The sequence below is a fragment of the Cetorhinus maximus genome, chromosome 4 (genome assembly GCF_964194155.1).
Source record: "Cetorhinus maximus chromosome 4, sCetMax3.hap1.1, whole genome shotgun sequence".
Lineage (NCBI taxonomy): Eukaryota > Metazoa > Chordata > Chondrichthyes > Lamniformes > Cetorhinidae > Cetorhinus > Cetorhinus maximus.
In genome coordinates, this window is record NC_135882.1 from 171,609,253 (window position 1) to 171,633,098 (window position 23,846).

Genomic DNA, 23,846 nt, shown 5'->3' on the forward strand with positions numbered 1-23,846 from the left:
TGCTGGGCCCAGCCAGTGAAGCCCACATCCCGTGAATGAATAAAATTCTCCCCAGAGAACTTTATACCAATAGAATACCTGCCACGTGTAGTCACTGGTTTAATGTAAAAAAACGTGGCAACTAAGTTGCACACAGCAAGATCCCACAAACAGCAGTTGGTCGAGGGTTAAATATTGTCTAGGGCACTGGGGAGAACTTCTCTGCTCTCCTTTGAAATAAGGCCGGAGAGTGGCGGGGTGAGAGGGTGGTCTTTTATACCCACCTGAGAGGGTATTCATTTTAACATGTCATCCAAAAACAGACAGCGCCTCCCTCAGTGTAACACTGGCACGTCATCTTAGACTTTCATGCTCAAGTCTCTGGAATGGTACCGAGGCCTATAGCCTCCTGACCCACAGGGAGAATGCTGCCCACGCAACCAGGGCTGACACCTATTATTTGAATCAAAATTTCACCTTAATCAAAATTTAAGATTTTCAATCAAAAGAAAGCACAATAGCGAGGAAGGTTATAATTAACTGCGAGGTTAACAATCCATCGCTGCTTAAATTAATTCCCATCGTCTTTGAACAACACGCGGGCCACTCATTATTCGCAGAAGCAGCTTCTTTGTCTGATATATGCATCAATTATTTAACTGTAGTAGTTTTCCCTGTTACCTTTCTTTTAAAAGTCATTATACGCCATTAATAAATAACAGCACAAGACTAGCTCTTGGTGAGTGCATGCTAATGCGTTCTTTAAGTACTCAACGTTTTTGTAAATGTATGTTCCAGGACGTGTACAGGGTAGTGGGAAATCAGATCAGTTGATCAGCCCTTTTTAATATCCTGCTTCACTCAATGGGACAACATTCTGCACTGATTGACCCTTTTGTTCAAGAGATCAATGGGGCCATTGATGGGATGTAGGGAGAGACTTGCACCACCCCAACCCCAAAATCAGCAAAGTGGGGGGACCTTTAGCAGACAGATAATCAGGTCAGCCTGGCTGAAGCTAATGGGTTAGGATCGTTGAGCCCGACATTGCAGAAGGAGGCCATTCGGCCCATCATGCTTGTGCTGACTATTCGAAGGAACTTCCTGAGTTTAGACAACTTTTAGCCAATTTCTACCAGCTTTCTCCTCATGACTCCAAGGTCATAAAAAGCCTCTGTGTGAAAAAAGTTATCCTTATCTCACCTCTAGTTCCTTTGCCAATTACGCCAAATCTATGACCCCTGGGTATCAACCCACTTTGCCAGAGGAAGGTTTATTTTTCATTTGTTCAGGGGACACGGGCACTGCTGGCTAGACCAATGTTTATTGCCCATCGCTTGAGAAGGTGGGGGTGAGCTGCCTTCTTGAACCGCTGCGGTCCATGTGGTGTAGGGACACCCGCAGTGCTGTTAGGGAGGGCGTTCCAGGATTTTGGCCCAGCGACACTTGAGGAATAGCGATATAGTTCCAAGTCAGGTGGTGGTTGTTCCCATGCATCTGTTTCCCTTGTCCTTCTAAGTGGTAGAGGTTGCAGGCTTGGAAGGTTCTGTTGAAGGAGTCTTGGTGACTAGTTGCAGTGCATCATATAGATGGTACACACTGACGCCACTGTGCATTGATAGTGGAGGGAATGTATGTTAAGTTGGTGGTTGGGGCGCCAACAAAGTTGTCTGATTTGTCCTGGATGGTATTGAGCTTCTTAAGTGTTGTTGGAGCTGCACTGATCCAGACAAGTGTCTCGGAGAGCAGAATCAGAAGATGCAAATGCTCTGATGAAGGGTCATTGACCTGAAATGCTAACTTGGTTTTTCTCTCCACAGTTGCTGCCTGACCTGATGAGTATTTCCAGTATTTTCTGTTTTAATTTCAGGTTTCCCGCATCTGCAGCATTTTGCTTTTGAGTTAAATGTCAACGTGTAAAGTTAAATTTAAGGCAGATATCACGGAAACGTCCTTTTAAATTCCTTTCAAGTTTCTAACTTGAAGAGTTACACACATTTGTATTAATTCACAAACAGTGATGTCATTCTGAATACAATTAAGGAATTACTGAATGCATCAAGGAGCCCTAGCAAAACTGGAGCCAATGGGAATCAGGGGAAAACTCTCTGCTGGTTGGAGTCATATCTAGCACAAAGGATGATGGTTGTGGTTGTTGGGGGGGTCAGTGTTCTCTGCTCCAGGGCATCACTGCAAGAGTTCCTCAGGGTAGTGTCCTCAGCCCAACCATCTTCAGTTGCTTCATCAATGACCTTCCTTCCATCATAAGGTCAGAAGTGGGGATGTTCACTGATGATTGCACAATGTTCAGCACCATTTGTAACTCCTCAGATATTGAAGCAGTCCATGTCCAAATGCAGCAAGACCTGGACAATATCCGGGTTTGGGCTGATAATGGCAAGTAACATTCGCACGCACAAGTGCCAGGCAATGACCACCTCCAACAAGAGAGAATCTAACCATTGGCCAGAAACTAAACTGGAGTAGCCACATAAATACTGTGGCTACAAGGGCAGGTCAGAAGCTGGGAATTCTGTGGCGAGTAACTCACCTCCTGACTCCCCAAAACCTGTCTACCAACTGCAAGGCACAAGTCAGGAGTGTGAGGGAATACTCCCCACTTGCCTGGATGAGTGCAGCTCCCACAACACTCAAGAAGCTCAATGCCATCCAGGACAAAGCAGCCGCTTGATTGACATCCCATCCAACACCTTAAACATTCACTCCCTCCAGCATTGATGCACAATGTCAGCAGTGTGTAACATAGCCAAATGTACTGCTGCAACTTACCAAGGCTCCTACAAACCGCTGACCTCTACCACCTAGATGGACAAGGGCAGAAGATGCATGGGAACACATGGATGTGAAATTGGCTGAGAGACCGGCAACAGAACGTAGTGGTTATTGGATGTTTTTTGGGCTGGAGGAAGGTTTGTAGTGGGGACCCTTGCCTTCCCTGATATATATTATTGACCTGAACCTCAGTGTACAGGGCACAGTTTCAAAATTTGCACATGATATGAAACTTGAAGGCATTGTGAACTGTGAAGAGGGTAGTGTAGAACTTCAGAGGGACATGGACAAGGGCTGCTACCACGTGGTGGAATGGGCGGACAAATGGCAGATGAAATTCAATGTAGAGGAGTGTTGAGTGATTCACCTTGGTGGGGAGAACATGGAGAGACAATATAAAATAAGAGGTACAATGTTAAAGGGGGTGCAGGAGTAGAGGGACCAAGGTGTATATGTGCCTAAATCATTGAAGATGACAGGACAGGTTGAGAGAGCAGTTAATAAAGCATACAGTATCCTAGGCTTTATTAACAGGGGCAAAGAGTACAAGAGCAAGGAGGTTATGCTGAACCTGTATGACAACCTAGATTGGCCTCAGCTGGGGTATTACATCCAGTCCTGGACGCCATACCTTAGGAAGGATGTGGAGGCATTGGAAGAGTGCAGAAAAAATTGATGAGAATGGTTCTGGGGATGAGGAACTTCAGTTAGGAAGGCAGGTTGGAGAAGTTGGGACTGTTTACTTTGGAGAAGAGAAGGCTGAGAGGAGATCTGATAGAGGTGTTCAAAATCATGAGGGGTCTAGACAGAGCAGATAGGGAGAAACTGTTCCCACTCGTGAAAGGATTTCACGAGAATGAGGGGGCACAGATTTAAAGTAATCAGCTAAAGAAGCAAAAGCAGCTTGAGGAAAAACTTTTTCACACAGCGGGGGTGCACTGTCTGAGAGTGCGGTGGAGGCAGGTTCAATCGAAACATTCAAAAGGGCAATTAGACTGTTATCTGAAAAGGAAGAATGTGCAGGGTTACGGGGAGAAGGCAGGAGAGTGGCGCTAGGTGAATTGCTCATTCAGAGCTGTGAACATGATGGGCTGAATGGCCTCCTTCTGCGCTGTAACAATTCTGCAACAACTGTCTGCAGGTTCCCCTCCAAGCCACACACCATCCTGACTTGGAAATATATCACCGTTCCTTTACCGTCACTGGGTCAAAATCCAGGGGGGAGAATCTTCGGCTTGGCGAGCGGGGGCGGGGCCTTGTAAAATGACACTGGGTGACGTCGGGCGTGCGCCCTGATGTCACCGCGCGTCATTTAGATTTTCAGTTTGGCAGGCGCGCAGCCAACTCAGCTGCGCACCCGCCGAACCGTCAAAGGCTTATTGTGGCCATTTGAATAACAATTAAAATAATTAACGGAGCAGGCGAAGAGCCCAGGCGGCCTTCGCATTTTTCATGGAAACGGGCGGGATGAGGTTTCATGACTGATTTTAAATTTTCTCAAAATTTTTTATTGAAATTAATGCACGTGTCCCAGCACATGTGACAGTTTCACATGAGGGGACATGTTGTCAAATTTTTTTCAACACTTTATCGAGCTGTTAAAACTTAAAACTAATCTCTCTGAGGCATATCCGTGCCTTGGGGAGATTTCTGCACTCTTTTGCGCTCATGCGCGAAAGAGCGAACTCCCGACTCAGGGAACCCCTCCCCCCGCCCGCACAGGGAACGCACAGCACTCCCGAGTGCACATCACGCTGGGCAGGCCTTAATTGGCCTGCCCATGTAAAATGGCGGCGCGGACCCGATTGGGAGTGCTGATCGGGTCTGCACCCGCCTGCCCCCACACAGCAACCCCCCCGATGAGGGGAAAATTCTACCCCTGGAGCTCCCTCCCTAGCAGCGCTGTGGGTGTACTTACACCACATGGACTGCAGCGGCTCAAGAAGGCAGCTCACCACCACCACCTTCTCAAGGGCAACTAGGGATGGGCAATAAATGCTGGCCCAGCCAGTGATGCCTGCATCCCATGAATGAATAAAAAATGATGTGACAGCTCATTTGAGTTCAGCAACCTCTCACAAACAGCAATGTGAGAATGCCCAGATAACCTGTTCTTTTTAGTGATGTTGGTATTGGCCAGGGCTCTGGGGATAACTCCCCTGCTCTGCAAAATAGTCCCACAGGGTCTTTTATGTCCACCTGACAGGGCAGACTGGGCCTCAGTTTAACTTCTTATTCAAAAGGCAGCACCTCCGACAGTGCAGCTACCAACAGGACATGGCTGTAAAGTCACAAAGGTCTTGCAAAGTTAGCCACACTTGCGAAAGGAGATTGATGTTCTTTCAATGATTAGCTTTAAGCTGAATATTGATCACTCCAATGCTTATTTAAATACTATTAAATATCACAAAACACCACTAAAATAAAACTAAAACGCACATAATTTTTAAAGGCCATTCTTGCTCATTTACTATTATATTCTGTTTAGTGTTAATGAAACTTACACTCCTGGCATTCTCTTCTCCGAGGAAAACAGTCCCAAGTTCTCCAGTCTATCTATGGAACTGAACTTATGGGACACCACAATTACGTTGGGAGTTTAACAAATGTCTTGGACAGAGTTTGTAAACCAGGCAGGTGCATTGATGGAATGTTGGTCTTATCCCAAGGAGGTTCGAATACAATGGGGTAGAAATTAGGTTACAGATGTATAAAGCTCTGGTTAGACCTCATGTGGAGTATTTGCGTTCAGTCCTGGGAACTGCGTCTCAGGGACGATGGATTGACTATGGAATGGAAGCAGCCCAGATTCAACAAGAATTATCCCAGGGTTAAAAGGACTAAGTTACGAGGACTGTCTTCCTAGAGGAGGCTTATATTCTTTTGAGTGTCATAGATTTAAAGTTGTGGACTGAGATGTTGAAGATGATGAAAGGAGTTGGATAGAGACAAACTGTTTGCTGGGGGAGTCCAGAACAAGGAGATGTAACCTTAAAATTATAATTTGAGCCAGGCCATTCAGGGCAATGTCCGGAAGCACTACTTCACACAAACTGTAGTGGAAATATGGACGACTCCTGCAAAGAGCTGTTGAGATTGGCGGGGGGGGTCAAGTGGAAATTTCAAAACTGAAATTGATAAATTTCTTTTAGGCATGAGCATCAAAGGTGACAGAAGCAAGGTGGGTAAATGGAGTTAAGATATAGATCAACCGTGATCTAATTTTTTTTATTCATTCATGGGATGTGGGTGTCACTGGCTAGGTCAGCATTTATTGCCCATCCTTAATTGCCCTCATTCAGAGGGCATTTAAGAGTCAAGCACATTGCTGTGGGTCTGGAGTCACATGTAGGTCAGACCAGGTAAGGACAACAGATTTCCTTCCCTAAAGAACATTAGTGAACTAGATGGGTTTTTGCGATCGATTATGGTTTCATGGCCATCATCGGATTCCAGGTTTTTATTGAGTTCAAATTTCACCACCTGCCGTGGTAGGATTCAAAACCTGGTCCCCAGAGCATTACCCTGGGTCCCTAGATTAAGAGTCCAGTGACAATGCCACTATGCCACCACATGAAGTACTGCAGTCCCTGTGCTGTAGGTACACCCACAGTGCTGTTAGGGAGGGAATTCCAAGATTTTGACCCAGCGACAGTGAAGGAACGGCGATATATTTCCAAATCAGGGTGGTGTGTGGATTGGAGGGGGGACTTCCAGGTGGTGGTGTTCCCATGTGTCTGCTGCCCTTGTCCTTCTCGGTGGTAGAGGATGTGAGTTTGGAAGGTGCTGTCTAAGGACCCTTGGTGTGTTGCTGCAGTGCATCTTGTAGATGGAGCACAAGTTGAACATCAACAATTCATCTGGTGCCCTTTCTCACATTGCAGGGTAAGAGTGAATAGAAAAGCAGGATATTATTTAAATGGAGAGAGACTGCAGAATGCTGTGGTACAGAGGGATCTGAGTGTCCTTGTACATGAATCACAAAAAGTTAGTATGCAGGTACGGCAAGGGATTAGGAAGGCAAATGGAATATTGGCCTTTATTGCAAGGGGGATGGAATATAAAACTAGGGAAGTTTTGCTGCAGCTGTACAGGGCCTTAATGAGATCGCACCTATACTGTGTACAGTTTTGGTATCCTTACTTAAGGAAGGGTATACATGTATTGGAAGCAGTTCAGAGAAGGTTCACTGGGCTGATTCCTGGATCTAAAAAAATGTACTCGTTCATGGGACATGGGCGTCGCTGGCTAGGTCATCATTTGTTGCCCATCCCTTGTTCAGAGGGCATTTAAGAGTCAACCACACTGATGAACAGGCTGTCTTACTCACTGGAGTTTCGAAGAATGAGAGGTGATCTTATTGAAACATTTATGATCTTGAGGGGGTTTGACCGGGTGGATGCTGAAAGGATGTTTCCTCTTGTGGGAGAGATGGGAACTAGGGGACACAGTTCAAAAATAAGGGGTCTCCCATTTAAGATGGAGATGAGAAGAAATGTCTTCTCTCAGGGGGCCGTGAATCTTTGGAGCTCTCTTCTCTGGAGAGCAATGGAGGTAGGGTCAATGAATGTTTTTAAGGCAGAGGTAGGTAGATTCTTGACTAACAAGGGAGTCAAAGGGGGAATGTGGAGTTGAAAACCACAATCAGACCAGCCATGATCTTATTGAATGGCGGGGCAGCTTGAGGGGCTGAATGGCCTACTCCTGCTCCTAATTCATATGTTCCAACATTCGCATGTTCGTAGGAAGTTTCGTCTCATGGGGGAACCTAGAACTTGGGACACAGTTTAAAAATAAGGAATCTCCCATTTAAGATGGAAATGAGGAGGAATTTCCTTTCTCTGAGGGTTGTTAGTCTTTGGGATTCTTCCCCCCCCACCCCCACCGCCAGCAGTTGAGTCTGCATCAAGGCTGAGTTAGACAAATTTTTGATTGACAAGGAAGTCAAAGGTTATGGGGGGGTGGGGGGGTGGGGCAGGAAATTGGAGTTGAGGCCACAACCAGATCAGCCATGATCTTATTGAATGGTGGAGCAGGCTTGAGTGGGGGGGCGAAAGGCCTACTCCTGTTCCTACTTCTTATGATCTTATGGTCTTATGTTGTTGATTATTAATATCACTGACTCTACCAACCCGACTGCAGCCTGAGTTTCCAATAAACTATTGTTCTACATTAATGCGGAACAGAGTCAAAAGCAAGACACCAATGTTTCCCATTGTTTTCAGCAGGCAGGGTCTTCACATAATGAGGTAAACAACCAAGTTATTCAAGTGTATTCAAGTTAACTTTGTGGCACAGGTAGCCAAAGGCAAGTTATAAGGATAGTTATTTTTTTAAAAACCGAAGCGCTATGGTGCAATTAGCCCTGAGTGTTACCCAGAGAGTGGAGAGAATGTGGAACTTGTTACCCCAGGAAGTAGTTGAGGCGAACAGCATAGACCCATTTGAGGAAAGGCTCACTGAAGGTGAGGGAGATGGAAGAGAATGATAAGGTGGAGTAGGATGGAGAAGGGTGGGAGGAGGAACATGTGGAGCATGAACACTAACATGCACCAGTTGGCTGAATGGTCTGGTTCCCTCCTTTAAACATTATGGCCGGAATTTTCCGGCCCCGTTGGCGTCGGGCGGGTGGACAGGGGTGGGGGGGATGGGCGTGGGGGGTGGGGGGGATGGGCGTGGGGGGTGGGGTGGTGGACAATATGCTGAGGAGGCCAAAAATCATTTTCATGCCACTGTGAAACCAGTTGGCGATCATCCGCTTCCTCCATCAATGAAGGGCCATGATTCCCACTGCCGGACATCAGGAACCTAACTTCAATATTTCAGCGTTTCATCATAAGCCCTGTTCGCTGGAACCATCCCCGGACACTGGATCATCCGGACACGTCGGTGTGAATGCTCGCCAATGTATTTCACAGCTGCACATAAGCGACGTGCACCTGGTGAGCTGCACTTCACTCAGGACTTCGAGGTTTGTTTACCCACCTTGCTTCAGGCAGCACTCGCAGTCATCAGCGCCAGGCTTCACAGGCAGCACCACATCACTTTTAGGGGGGCTCGTGGGCAGGTCTCTACTTACTAGACCAGCCGTAATGGGTGGGGGGGGTGGATTTTCAGTGGCTGCAGGGCTGGGGCTTGCTTGGGGTAGGGGGAGAAGTGGCCTCAGGCAAGGGAGGGGACTGCAGGACGAGGGCTGTACTGGGGAATGAGGGTTATCCCAGGGTGTGTGTGGGGGCACATGTTGATCTGTGCAAGTGGCCTCAAGATGGTGAGGGCTGAGGAGGCAGCCTCCAGAGGAGATGAGGCCAGATGGAGATGTGAGGGTGTGTGTGTGAGAGAGTGAGTGGTGATGTCCCTTGAGCTGGCAGTGAGTGAGATGCCAGTGAATGTGTGATGCCCTTGTGAGTGTGTGAGTTTAGAGTGATGAGATGGTTGCCTCACCCTGATAGCACAGATGAGATCATTCATCCTATTTCTGCACTGGGTGGCAGCATTGGCACTGACCACCACTGCCACCGCCTCCCAAGCCGGAGTGGTGAGATTGCTGGGCCTCCTGCGACCAGAGGGGGGTAGAGGGTATGGTGATGGGCCTCCATGGCGTCCAGAAGGCGTCCCAGGGATGTGTCACTGAATCGGGGGTGCGGGGGTGGGGCGGGTGCTGCACTCTCCCTGGGTTTTGGGGCCATGTCTTCAGCGGAGCAGCCCTGGGCTGCAAGCATTGAGAAGTGTGCACACAGCTGCAGTTTAAATATGGCGCCAGGGCGTGAGGACGCGGCGAGGTAACAGCGTGGTGAACAAATGGGAGGCCGCCCGGCAGCGAGGCGGCGTGTTTCCTGTGGCTGCATAGTTAATGAGACGGGAATGGGGGGAAATACGGCGCGAAAACCCCCAATTGCGGCCAGCAGGTAAAACGTCCTTTTTCTCGCCTGCTACTGTACTTAGTGCAAACCTAAGACGATTCTGCCTCGTGTAATGCCATGCGAAATTCTTGTCAGGCTATCGATCCCAGTGTTCTTGCAACCTGGGTAGCTGAAATCTGTATTCCGGCCCCTTGCAGGGATAGCCAGCAGAATCCAGTGTTAACCTTGTGCATTGTGACAACAGTAAATAAAACAATCGATAGATGAGCACAGACAAACATGTTTCATTTTTGTCACAGCCTGCACAGCTCAAGCACGACGAGCGAGGGTGGCTCAGACACAGCTCTCCAGCTTCTGCTGTTCCTGTGTTAACAAATACTCTTCAGCTTATGAATTGGACCCTTTGGATCTGAACTGGCTCAAACACTCTTCCCTGCAAACGTGTTTGTGCTGTAGAAAGTTATTACCAATTGGGGAGAAAATGTCAACAGCAGTGGGAAAGCTGTGTATAGTTTTATATAAATATATACATATATATATAAAACACACAATTATGTATATACAATATATACAATTATATATATAAAATATATATACGATTATATATATTATAATTATGATTACAATTTTATAGACATATATATACATATATAGGGCTCCCTGCCACATGAGGATTACCAAATTCTTGGAATAAAATTGTTGGAAATTATCTTCATCGTCAGTTTTACACGCCTTCAGTTTCCACATCTTTCTTTACATAGAATTTTGTAACATCAGATACAGGCTATTCGGCCCAACTGGTCCATGCTGGTGCTTATGCTCCATTATGAGCTGTTCAATTGTTCTGTGATTGATTATGTGAGTCTGGTTACTGATCTATGCTCACTGTGCTTGATCGGTTAAGCCTGAGTGTTGACCGAGAGCAAAGGAAACAGACACCACAGAGGTTGCCAGAACCGAGAGCTGGGGATAGGCATGGTGCAGGCATTTTGTGACTGTGGCGATATTTTAAGGCACTGTAAATAAAGTTCCCGCACACCTAGAAACTAGTGGCATCTACGCATAGCTCTGAGGTATAAAATATACACAAGGTGCGCATTCTCCCACCCTACTTCATCTAACACTGTGGTGGGTGTAGTGATCACTGAAACGTGTGCATCACACGAAAATAATGACAATGAATTTTGCGTATCTTCATTTCAATATAAAATATGCTGGGGGTGGGTTATTATGAGGCTTGTCAGGTAGATTCCATCCGTTTGTTAATGTTGGCTCCACCAACTAATAAAATTATAAGGATTCAATCAATCTACTCACGCATAGAGGATAATAGATATTTCTCAGTGAATTAGAGTGCAGTAATCCAGTGGAGAGGTTATGGTGATGTCGTAAATCACTTGAGCTTTGCACTCCTGATTAATGCTTGTGGCCTGAATCTCTGACGTTTGATTGCTGCCTTAAATTCACTGCACTGCCTTTCATTATTGTGTGTGAGCTGCTTCAACATGTGAAGTTCCTGTTGCCGAGCCACATTTCGGCTTTAGTCGCATCGAAAGCAACACGAGGTGGCGGTCGTTATTTTCTTGCTCATCTTGGCCCTGCCTCGGCTCACCTGCCGCTGAAACCTTCATCCCCTCCTTTGTTACCTCGAGAATATATAATATTCTTGTTGTTGGTGGACTAATGCAGAATGTTTACTGAGCCTGCAGAGGTATGGAAAACAGGGGCCATATTGAAACATCTTACCACGCTGGCTAAACCTTACACTAGGCTGCCGGAGAGAGCAAATTATGTAATGTTGCATCACTTCCTGTGATGATATACATGCCATCCGATTGTTAGAATTAACCCCTTATACTACATCTCCCCCCAAGTCTCTGACTTCCATTTCTATATTGTGAAGATCAAGCAAACCACAGCGAACTCTGGTGTGTTGCATTCCTTAATCTTTGTTTTCTTCTCTTCGATCCTCTTCTTTCTTCTTTTCTTCTTATGGTGATAACCTCTGCGGCAGTTTCACATGTCAGCCAGAGTTGAGTCCTCTCTTCCTTTGGAGGTGATTGGGGGGGGGTTTGAGTCCTGCGGGTGGTCTCTCACACTCTGCATGGGCAGGAGAGGAATTGGTAGATGACTGAGGTTCACCAGTCAGGTTGTCGTCTGGACTGGTGGATGAATGCAGCATCTCTGGCCGGTTCGATTGGGTGGATGATTGCTACCATGTGGTAGAAGGCTGCTTCCATGTGGCAACCAATGTAGGTCTGTTCCATTTCGCTGCGCAGTGCTCTGTTTGGATCAGGTAGGACCGTGGATGTAGCGTCTGTTCAACAACTTGGTCATAGCGAGGTTGGTCTCGGATCCAAACCGGCTCTCCTGGTTGGAGGACTGGCAGGTTGCTTTGTGTCTTTTGTCGTAGCTTCACACCTGGCTAGAATGACAGTTGTCCTCTTCCTCTCTAACTTTGTCCAAGTCATCAGCTTTTACGTGTGGCATGATTGTGTGTGGGAGAGTAGGGAGTGGAGCTCTCAGTCTCCTTCCCATTAAGAGTTCACATGGTGCTAACCCATTTTGGAATGGAGTTGAATGATAGCTCAGAAATGCAAATTGGGTGTTATTGTTCTTCAGTAATGCTTTCACTGTATGTACTCCTCTTTTAGCTTCATCATTGTCTTGAGTGTATCTTGGAGAGCTCGTAGTATGGGCCAATCCATACGTTGCCGTCAACTCTTTAACGTATTCATTGGCAAACTGCAGTCCCTTATCTGGGATGACAAGGCCTGGGATTCCATGGGTTGTAAATATCTCCCCCAGTGATATATTTACTGCTTCAGAAGTATGACCCTGCAATTGGTTGACTTCTAACCACCTGGACTAGTAGTCTTCTACGATCAAGAACATCTTACCTCTGGGTTCAAAGAGGTCCATCCCAAAACGTTCCCATGGTCTTGGATGGGAAGGAAAATGATGTCAATGGTTCTCTTGTTTCCTGATGATCAATAACATAAGTGACACAGTTTGATATCACCTCTTCCAATGACTTTGAAAGTCCTGGCCGCCAAACAGAATATCTTGCTCTGGCTCCAAATGTCCTTGGTGCAAGTGTTGAAGCATATCAAGCCTCAGAACTCTCAGAATGACCAGCGGTGTTGTCGCTGGACTAGTAATCCCAAGACCCAGGGTAATGCTCTGGGGGCCTGGGTTGGAATCCCACCACGGCAGATGGTGGAATTTGAATTCAATGCAAATCAGGAATTAAAGAAGTCTAATGATGACCATGAAACCATTGTTGATTTTTGTAAAAACCCATCTGTTTCACTAATGTCCTTTAGGGAAGGAAATCTGTCGTCCTTACCTGGTCTGGCCTACATGTGACTCCAGGCCCACAACAATGTGGTTGACTCTTAACTGCCCCCTGAAATGGCCCAGCAAGCCACTCAGTTGAATCAAACTGCTACAAAAACTCAAAAAGGGAATGAAACCGGATGGACCACCCGGTATTGACCTAGATACCGGAAATGACAATGGCAAACTCTGCCCTGTCAGCCCTGCAAAGCCCTCTGTGCTAACATCTGGGAGCTAGTGCCAAAATTGGGAGAGCTGTCTCACAGACTAGTCAAGCAACAGCCTGACATAGTCATCCTCACGGAATCATATCTTACAGATAATGTCCCAGATTCGACCATCACCATCCCTGGGTATGTCCTGTCCCACTGGCATGACAGACCCAGCAGAGGTGGTGGTACAGTGATAAAATCGGGAGGGCGTTGCCCTGGGAATCTTCAACATCGACTCGGGACTCCATGAAGTCTCATGGCATCAGGTCAAATGTGGGCAAGGAAACCTCTTGCTGATTGCCAGGTACCACCCACGCTCAGCTAATGAATCAGTGCTCCTTCATGTTGAAAACCACTTGGAGGAAGCACTGAGGGTGGCAAGGGCGCTGAATGTACTCTGTGTGGGGAACTTCAATGCCCATCACCTAGAGTGGCTCGGTAGCACCACGACTGACCGAGCTGGCCGAATCCTAAAGGACATAGCTGCTAGACTGAGTCTGCGGCAGGTGGAGAGGGAGCTAACAAGAGGGAAAAACATACTTGACCTCATCCTCACCAACCTGCCTGCCACAGATGCATCTGTCCATGACAGTATCGGTAGGAGTGACCACCGCACAGTCATTGTGGAGACGAAGTCTTGCCTTCACATTGAGGATACCCTCCATCATGTTGTGTGGCATCACCACAGTGCTAAATGGGATAGATTTCAAACAGATCTACCAACTCAAGACTGGGCATCCATGAGGCACTGTGGGCCATCAGCAGCAGCAGAATTGTACTCAAACACAATCTGTAACCTCATGGCCCAGCATATCCCCCACTCTACCATTACCATCAAGCCAGAGGATCCACCCTGGATCAATGAAGAGTGCAGGAGGGCATGCCAGGAGCAGCACCAGGCACACCTAAAAATGAGGTGTCAACCTGGTGAAGTTATAACACAGGACTACTTGCATGCCAAACAGCATAAGCAGCAAGTGATAGACAGAGCTAAGCGATCCCACAATCAATGGATCAGATCTAAGCTCTGCAGTCCTGCCACATCCAGTTGTGAATGTTGGTGGACAATTAAACAACTCACTGGAGGAGGAGGCTCCATAAATATCCCCATCCTCAATGATGGAGGAGCCCAGCACAGCAGTGCAAAAGATAAGGCTGAAGCATTTGCAACAATCTTCAGCCAGAAGTGCCGAGTCGAAGATCCATCTCAGCCTCTTCCGGAAGTCCCCAATATCACAGTTGCCAGTCTTCAGCCAATTCGATTCACTTCATGTGATATCAAGAAATGGCTGAAGGCAATGGATACTGCAAAGACTATGGGGCCTGACACTATTCCGGCAACAGTAATGAAGACTTGTACTCCAGAACTTGCCGTGCCCCTAGCCAAGCTGTTCCAGTACAGCTACACCACTGGCATCTATCCAGCTATGTGGAAAATTGCCCAAGTATGTCCTGTACACAAAAAGCAGGACAAATCCAACCTGGCCAATTACCGCCCCATCAGTCTACTCTTGATCATCAGTAAAGTAATGGAAGAGGTCATCAATAGTACTTTCAAGCAGCATTTGCTTAGCAATAACCTGCTCACTGATGCCCAGTTTGGGTTCCACCAGGGCCACTCAGCTCCTGACATCATTACAGCCTTGGTTCAAACATGGACAAAAGAGCTGAACTCCTGAGGTGAGGTGTGAGTGACTGCCCTTGACATCAAGGCAGCATTTGACCGAGTGTGGCATCAAGGAGCCCTCACAAAACTGGAGTCAATGGGAATGAGGGGGAAAACTTTCCGCTTGTTGGAGTCATACCGAGCACAAAGGAAGATGGTTGTGGTTGTTGAAGGTCAGTCATCTCAGCACCAGGACATCACTGCAGGAGTTCCTCAGAGTAGTGTCCTCAGCCCAACCACTTTCAGCTGCTTCATCAATGACCTTCCTTCCATCATAAGGTCAGAAGTGGGGATGTTCACTGATGATTGCACAATGTTCAGCACCATTCACGACTCCTCAGATACTGAAGCAGTCCATGTCCAAATGCAGCAAGAACTGGACAATATCCAGGCTTGGGCTGACAAGTGACGAGTAACATTCGCACGACACAAGTGTCAGGCAATGACCATCTCCAACAAGAGAGAATCCAAACATCGCCCCTTGATGGTCAATGGCATTACCCTCACTGAATCCCCCACTATCAACATCCTGGGGGTTACTATTGACCAGAAAGTAAACTGGACTAGCCATATAAATACTGTGGCTACAAGAGCTGGTCAGAGGATAGGAATCGTGCGATGAGTAACTCACCTCCTGACTCCCCAAAGCCTGTCCACCATCTACAAAGCACAAGTCAGGAGTGTGATGGAATACTCCCCACTTGCCTGGATGAGCACAGCTCCCACAACACTCAAGAAGCTCAACACCATCCAAGACAAAGCAGCCCCGCTTGATTGGCACCACATCCACAAACATTCACTCCCTCCACCACCAATGCACAGTAGCAGCAGGGAGTACCATCTACAAGATGCACTGCAGGAATTCACCAAGGCTCCTCAGGCAGCACCTTCCAAACCCATGACTGCTACCATCTAGAAGGATAAGGGCAGCAGATAGATGTTCTCCTCCAAGTCACTCACCATCCTGACTTAGACCATAAGACCATAAGACATAGGAGCAGAAATTAGACCATTCGGCCCATCGAGTCTGCTCCGCCATTCAATTATGGCTGATAAGTTTCTCAACCCCATTCTCCCACCTTCTCCCCATAACCTTTGATCACCTTACCAATCAAGCACCTATCTATCTCGGTCTTAAATACCCTCAATGACCTGGACTCCACAGCCTTCTGTGGCAATGAATTCCATAGATTCACCACTCTCTGGCTAAAGAAGTTTCTCCTCATCCTTGGTCTTCCCTTTACTCTGAGGCTGTGCCCTCGGGTCCTAGTCTCTCCTACTAATGGAAATATATTGCCGTTCCTTCACTGTCACTGGGTCAAAATCCTGGAACTCCCTTCCTAACAGCATTGTGGGTGTACCTACACCACATGTACTGCAGCCGGTCAAGAAGGCAGCTCACCACCACCTTCTCAAGGGCAACTAGGGATGGGCAATAAATGCTAGCTCAGCCAGCGAAGCCCACACCCCCTGAATGAATAAAAAAAACTCACTTGTCATAGATGAGTAAATCATAACTACACTGAGGTGTCCTCTCTATTCATTGAATATCCTGAGAATGGGATTGTATGGAATATACAATGGCCATCCTTTGAAGCAATACTCTCTGACCCGAGCAAGGACAGCAAATTTTCTTCTCTGAAGTGCATTGGTGGACCAGAAGGGTTTTTTACCACAATCAACAATTGTTTCATGGCCATCATTAGACTTTTTATTCCTGATATCTTATTGATCTCAAACCCAGGTATTTGAACCCAGGTCCCCAGTACATTGCAAGTCCAGTGACAGTGCCATTAGGCTATCACCTCCTGTACCTGCACCTAACTTAAAGTGTGCCTTGTTTCTCTCTACTAGGATTTCAGCACTTTAGCAGCTTTCGCTTGGTTGTCTCCAAGTAACGGCACCTCAATTTCATGGATATCATCTACTTCATGGATCTTGCCAACATTCAAAGGCTTCCCTTTGTGTGTATTCTGTACAGGCTTCTTTGCTGCTGCACATAGACGATTCTCTCTGATCAGCTCATCATTTAAGGTGCCATTACCACAGTTCCCTGTACAGGTCATTTTTAAATGCATCAATACTTTCCCCTTGGGCAAGTTTGTTAAATTTAACCCAGTCGACAATGGTATTCTTTCTCAGACTGAAGCGCTCCTCCTATTCTGGCCTCTCGGGCACCCCCGCTATTAATTGCTCCGCCATTGGCGGACTTCAGTTGTCTGAGCCCCAGGCTCTGGAACTCCCGCCCCAAACCACTTTGCCTCCCTACCTCACTTTCCTCTTTAAGATGCTTCTTAAAATTTACCTCTTTGACTAAGCTTTTGGTCTTCATATTCCCTTATGTGGCTTGGTGTCAAACTTTGTGTGATAACTCTCCCGCGAAGCGCTTTGAGATGTTTTACAATGTTAAATGCGCTGCATAAATATGAGTTATTGTTGTAGTATATCATTAAAATAACATTGGCATATAGGCATTTTCTTTAACCTTACTACAGTAAATTACAGAAGAATTCATAGTGCACATTATTACAATAACGATTGCACTGTCAGTAATATGAATTAAGTCAGTTTGTTTGAGAGTGGTGCTCGGGAATACACTATAAGTCTTGTTAGCTCTGAGACTGCTTCTCGTTGTTTCATCGATGTGCTGCCTCCCCATTGATCCTGTGCAAAGTCACAACAAAGCAAGCTTAGAAAAATGGAAAGACCTTTCACCTTTCATTCCAGCCTTACTGTGGAGCCAGGGAAGCATAGTCATTGACCTTCATTGCTCTTGATTCACTGGCATGAGCACGTTGAGCTGAATGGTCTCCCTCCGTCTCATACATTTTCCATGGCTGCTATATTGTAAGAATAATTGTTGCAAATATAGTAGGGATGGGAGTTGAAATCGATCGAGGTACAGAGGCAGAGGCCTGGATTTTTTCTCCCAAGGTGGGGTGGGCAGAGTTGGGAATTCTCCCGGCTCGCAGCACCTGCCTCGGGGGAAGAGCTGCCCCGGGCAGCCTGATTTTCACTCCAGGACGCAGCGTGGGATGGAGTTGGGCCCGTGGCTGCCGGAATTGGAGGCTGCCAAGAGCTGAGGCAGGCTAGATTAAACGTCCGTCTCAGTTCCCTTGGACTGTGTCCCAGTTGTTTCGTTAGGCCTCTCGCCCCCATCCCTCACACCCCATAACCCTCCCCACCCACTCCCCATGCCCATACATGCCAACTCCTGCCAACCCATTACCCATATCCACTCCCATGGCCCCTTACAGCCTCTATGCCAACTTATTGCCAACTCATGACCCCAACCAGCACCCTTTGCCTTTACACCATGCATGCCAACTCACCCGGTGTCTACCATGGGCAGACCTCAGGAGCCATGCTGAGATGAAATAAAGTAAAGATCTAAATATCTGTTGGAATTCACTATGTAAAAAAGGACTGCCGTTCATTGAAGCCCGTTCAATATATTTATATCCCCACAAGTACTTAATTTCTAATATTTAAAAAAATTGTATTCATAACCTCACATTAAAGACAGCTAATCCTTTAGCGTCCTCTTAGAGCTGTCAGTCAAACTGTGAGATTACAGCATCCCGCCGCCCCCACCCTGCAAATGATAGGCTGTGGAACCAGTCAAGCAGAATTAGTGCTGTAATGATAGGACTTAGGAGTATGTCAAAAAACAGCTATTGAAACCGATAGCACATATTTGTTTTCAACTCACAAAGACAGGCAGACTTTTCCCCCCCATTTTTAAAAGGCAGGCTATTTAAATAACGTGACAGCTTGATAGTTCTGCAGACATTAACTGCCCTTCACAAGCATTTACTTATACTCAAACAGTTTGTAACTCGTACGCTTCAGGATAAGGCCCTCGTTCAATGGAAAATGGAGTTCAAATAGCCCTGCTGAGTTTGGGTTTCCTCCGCGTGTGAGTCCCCTTTCCCGTAACTGCGAAAATAGGATCTGTCCGAAATGGGGGCAATACTTCTGCATCCAGGTCCCCAGCGCAATTTTGAATAGGCTGCAGAGTCTCTGTGACTCTGCAAAAATCTGGAGAATAGGAACATTGGCCTGAACTTTCAGGCCTGAACTATCAACTCTCACAGGGTGTTAAACAGGTGGTATCAGATCGACCATCTTTTCCAAACAGCCACAGCCCAAATATTACTTTGTATTCTGGGCCCAGAAATTAATCTAAATTCAGTAGACCTCATTTGTAACTGACTGAGGTCACGTTATTTATTTTTATTCTTTCGCGAGATATGAATGTCGCTGGCTGGGCCAGCATTTATAGCCCATCCCTAATTGCCCCTTGAGAAGGTGGTGGTGAGCTGCCTTCTTGAACTGCTGCAGTCCATGTGGTGTAGGTACACCCACAGTGCTGTTAGGGAGTTCCAGGATTTTGACCCAGCGAAAGTGAAGGAACGGTGATATATTTCCAAGACAGGATCGTGTGTGGTTTGGAGGGGAACTTGCAGGTGGTGGTGTTCCCATGTGTCTGCTGCCCTTGTCCTTCTAGATGGTAGTGTGGTGGGTTTGGAAGATGCTGCATAAGGAGCCTTCATGAGTTGCTGCAGTGCCTCTTGTAGATGGCACATACACTGCTGCCACTGTGCGTTGGTGGTGGAGGGACTTGATGTTGAAGATGGTGGTGGATGTGGTGCCAATCAAACGAGCTGCATTGTCCTGGATGGTGTCGAGCTTCTTGAGTGTTGTGGGAGCTGCACTCATCCAGGCAAGTGGGGAGTATTCCATCACACTCCTGACTTGTGCTTTGTAGATGGTGGACAGGCTTTGGGGAGTCAGGAGGTGAGTTACTCAGCACATTTACTTTTACAAAATGAAGGATTGGCTTGACTATGTGGAAAAGGCACGTGGATGGGATTAGGCGAATTGCTCTTGCTAAGGGCTGGAACAAACCTGACAGGCTGAATGGCCTCCTTCTGTGTGGTGACTTTTCTGATTCTATAATTTGATTGGACTGGATTTTCCTACTTCATATCGCCCAAACTCTGAAGTAGCTGAAGTGAAGGGGGAGGTGGGGTCCCCTTGTCTTAGCGCTTGTTAAACCTTTGGGAATTGTATTAATCCCCGCACCCGCCCCCTTCTTCCCAATTTGACTTGGCCGGCAGACCCTTGACATGCCCACTGCATTTGAATGGAGTGAGGATGGAGACAGCCGGTTCCCCGTGATGATCGATAGAGCCAGGTAACAGTGTCAATGGGCAGGTATCGCCGGAGCCAGGCTGCGAGGCTTGTAGGGGGGGGGGTCTAACGGCTGCGTTTCCACGTTGCGCAAGCGTTTGGCGGTGGGCTTGACCTCGCCGTTGCTGCGCCTCCGAATGCTGGAAAATCCACGCTCCGGCCCGATGCTGCTTTGAGAGTAGTGGAAGGGAGATAAGAGATAGACAAGTTACCGGGCTGTTCATTTTCCAGCTTTATGTTTTGCGCCTCGTGTACCTCCACCCTCTGGCGTTAGGGCTGCCCCTCCTCCTCCTCCTCCATCATCATCTGCTCTCATCAGGCTCTCTCCCTTTCCTCAGACCTGCCACTTCCTGACCTCACTTTTGCAATCTTCCTGTGCCTGTTTTCACAGCACAAGGGCCGTCAAGAGCAACAGTAGAGAGGCCAAACGGCCATGAGGGGCTTTATGGATCTGACCAGACTGAGTCCCACGGCTAGACTGGGGGTGGTCTAAGAACAGAGAACAATGTAGATCAATTCCAGCATCAGAAGAAGATTTCCTAACAGCTCATTTAAATGTAGCACTGTCTCAACATTTCAAACTCTCTCAATAGTTCCTCTCATTACACTTCTCTACAAATTTAGGTAAAGTAAATAAAAATGGGTTTCCTAACTGCTCAGCAATACATACCTTAGAGCTTATTGATTGTTGAAATCTCTCCCTCTCTCTCTCCCTCCTCCTCCCTCTCCATCTCCCTCCCCCTCCCTCACCTTCTCTCTCCCTCTCTCCTTCTCTCTCCCTCTCCTTCTCTCCCTCCCTCTCTCTCTCTCCCTCTCCTTCTCTCCCTCGCTCTCTCTCCCTCTCCCCCCTCCCTCTCTCCCTCTCCCTTTCCCTCTCTCTCTCCTTCTCTCTCCCTCTCCTTCTCTCCCTCGCTCTCTCTCCCTCTCCCCCCTCCCTCTCTCCCTCTCCCGTTCCCTCTCTCTCTCCTTCTCTCTCCCTCTCCTTCTCTCCTTCTCTCCCTCTCTCTCCCTCTCTCCCTTTCCCTCGCTCTCTCCTTCTCTCCCCCTCTCTCTCTCTCTCCTTCTCTCTCCCTCTCCTTCACCTTCTCTCCCTCTCCCAGACCATGTGGATGGCTTCCTGCAAGCCGCAGACTAGAGCTGCCCGCCCCAGCTGAGTGCCATTCGCAATGGCCAATCAGATTTCAGCTTTGCAGAGGTCGGCCCAATCAGCATGAAGCAGGGGCAGGACCCCTGATTTTGAGATTTGGCGTGGGGTGAGGAACAGGTGCCAAAATCTCTGTGAGCCAATGAGGTTCCTCTGACTGGAAACCACTTCCAGTAAGGCTCCAGGGTGAGGAGTAGGCCCCTGTGCTTATGCCACATTGCATCAGAGAGCAACAATTAGCAAATTGAATCAAATCAAACCCTGAACCTCTTGTTGGGCACCATCAGGGAGAGGAGGAGGGGAAGAGGGAGAGGAGGGGGAGGAGGAGGGGGAGGAGGGAGAGTGGGTTTTTGGCGCACAGTTCATGCATGCGCGCGAAAGAGCCCTTCAACCTCCCAGAGACACGGAGCCGCCTCAGGGAGACTGAAGCGCTTTTTGAAAAAATATGAATAAATACGGTAAAAAAAAAAATTCAACGAAACTGACAGGTTTTTAATTTCAGGGGAAAGTTTTTTATTTCATTCGTAACAGCTTTAGGGAACCTCATCCCGCTCGCGGATGAGGTTTCCCCCCAAAAAATATAAAGGACGTCCCCCCCCCACCCCCTCTCTCCACAGGGCAGCGTAAACGTCAACTTAATGACCTTATTAGTGGCCTCAATAGGCCTTTCGATGATCGGTGGGCAGCCGACTCCGGCGCGCGCCCGCCGAACGGAATGTCGCGAGGGTGCGCGGTGACGCCGGGACACACGCCCGACCTCGCCGTGCGCCACTTTACGTCCCACCCGCGTTGGGCGTGCCGACCGCATGCCGGAGGTAAAACTCTGGCCGTTGTTTGTCCTCGGAAGGTTAATTGGCAGAAGTTTTCCCGACCCCGACGTAGGAGAGTTGTTGCCTTTAGTGGGGTTGGCAATAAAACCAAGAGATCCCCAAGACACCAAAACCAAAAACAATGCTGGAGAAACACCGCAGGTCTGACAGCGTCCGCGGAGAGGAAGATGGAGTTTAACGGGCTCAGATTTCCAGCACCCACAGTCTTTTGTCAATCAATTCCCCAGTGTTGCCACAACACGTTTCTCTATTCAGCAGCCCCTCACGTCTTGGAGTTCTGATAGGCTCCATTCCGATCATAAATGAGTCAGGCTATTCGTGTCAAAGCAGGACTCCCTGAGCCTGTAGGTTATGAGCTCAACTCCCCCATCCCAGAGAGGTGAGCGCAAAATCTAGGCTGACCCCCCCCCAGGGCAGGGCAGTACCGAGGGAGCGCTGCACGGTTGGAGGTACTGCCTCTCGGATGAGCCGTTAAACCGAGGCCCTCGCAGGTCGGCAGAAAAGACCCCAGGAAAGAGCAGGGGACTTCTCCTCGGAGTTCGGGCCAATGCTTATCCCTCAACCAACAAGTTAAAGAGGTGAAGCCTGGTCCTTTATTTCGTAGCTGTTTTGTGGGAGTTTGCCGTGTGCAAACTTGGCAGCTGCGTTTCCTACATTGCAAAAGTCACCACCTTTCAAAAGTACTCCATTGGCTGTAAAGCTCTTTGGGACGGCCCGGGGTGGTGAAAGGCGCCATGTAAATGTAGCTCCTTTCTTTCCTGTAAATTCAGTTTCGTGGGCGTTGTCTCCTCTTCTTGGTTCCTTTTTTTAAGCAGAAACCAATCCACCAACAACCACTGCTGTAAGAATGGCTGCTTTCATTGTGAGCTGCAGGCAAGACCCACTGCAACCTAACATGGTTTAAACTGCCTTGCAGGAGTTTGGGAGTTGCTGTTGATTTTTCCTGTGGCAATGCCTAGGTGGGATATTTAATGACTGATCCTTATGCCCTCGTTGGGGTCACGAGTGCCTCTGGGTTGAGCTAACGAACAAGATTTGATTCTTCTCTTTATCGCAGTGTGACAGTGGCACAGAATTGGTATAATTGCCGTAAATTAGCAGAGAAAGTAACAATATTCTGCTCGAACTCTCACGGGCCAACAGTTAAGTTTTACTGCATATTTATGAAGCGGATCCCTTGTGCTGTTTACTATTCTAATCTCTCCAACTGTGCGTTACATCCTTATTCCCTCTACTTGCAAAGGGAATTGAAATGATTTTTAGTCCTCCTCCCAGCCACCCTTGCAGGGATGCACTGTGATGCATAATATTATTGGAATTGACCTGAATTCACAATACATTTTCAGTGATCAACGGGAGATGCTATTCAATTAAACAATAATGAATGAGAGATGGTCCTTTATTGCGAATTTGTCGGTGACAATGATTCATTCATCTCACAAAGTGACGGTGCAAGTGTAGGGCGAAATTAATCTGTTGTGGGAACGTTCACTCAAATAAATCTCCAGAAGGAGACCCATATTGCAACGATATTGATTGTTTTAGAAAACCAAGCAATCGGTCGGGTGAATTATGAAGTGAAGTGGTTTAGTACCTGGGTTATTTGAATATTGCGTTCGCGGAGAGCTGGGAATGTCGGGCGGGGATTTCCCCACCGCGTCGTGGTGGGGTCCGCAGGTTCGGCAGTCCAGCCAAAAAGCCCCATTGGCTCCCGGCGATGACCGGACGATCCTGGCGGCAGAGGGGAGTCGGAAAATCCCGAATCCCATAGAACTCCAGATTCTTGCACCACTCTTTCCGACAATGCTTCCAAGAGCATAACGGCCC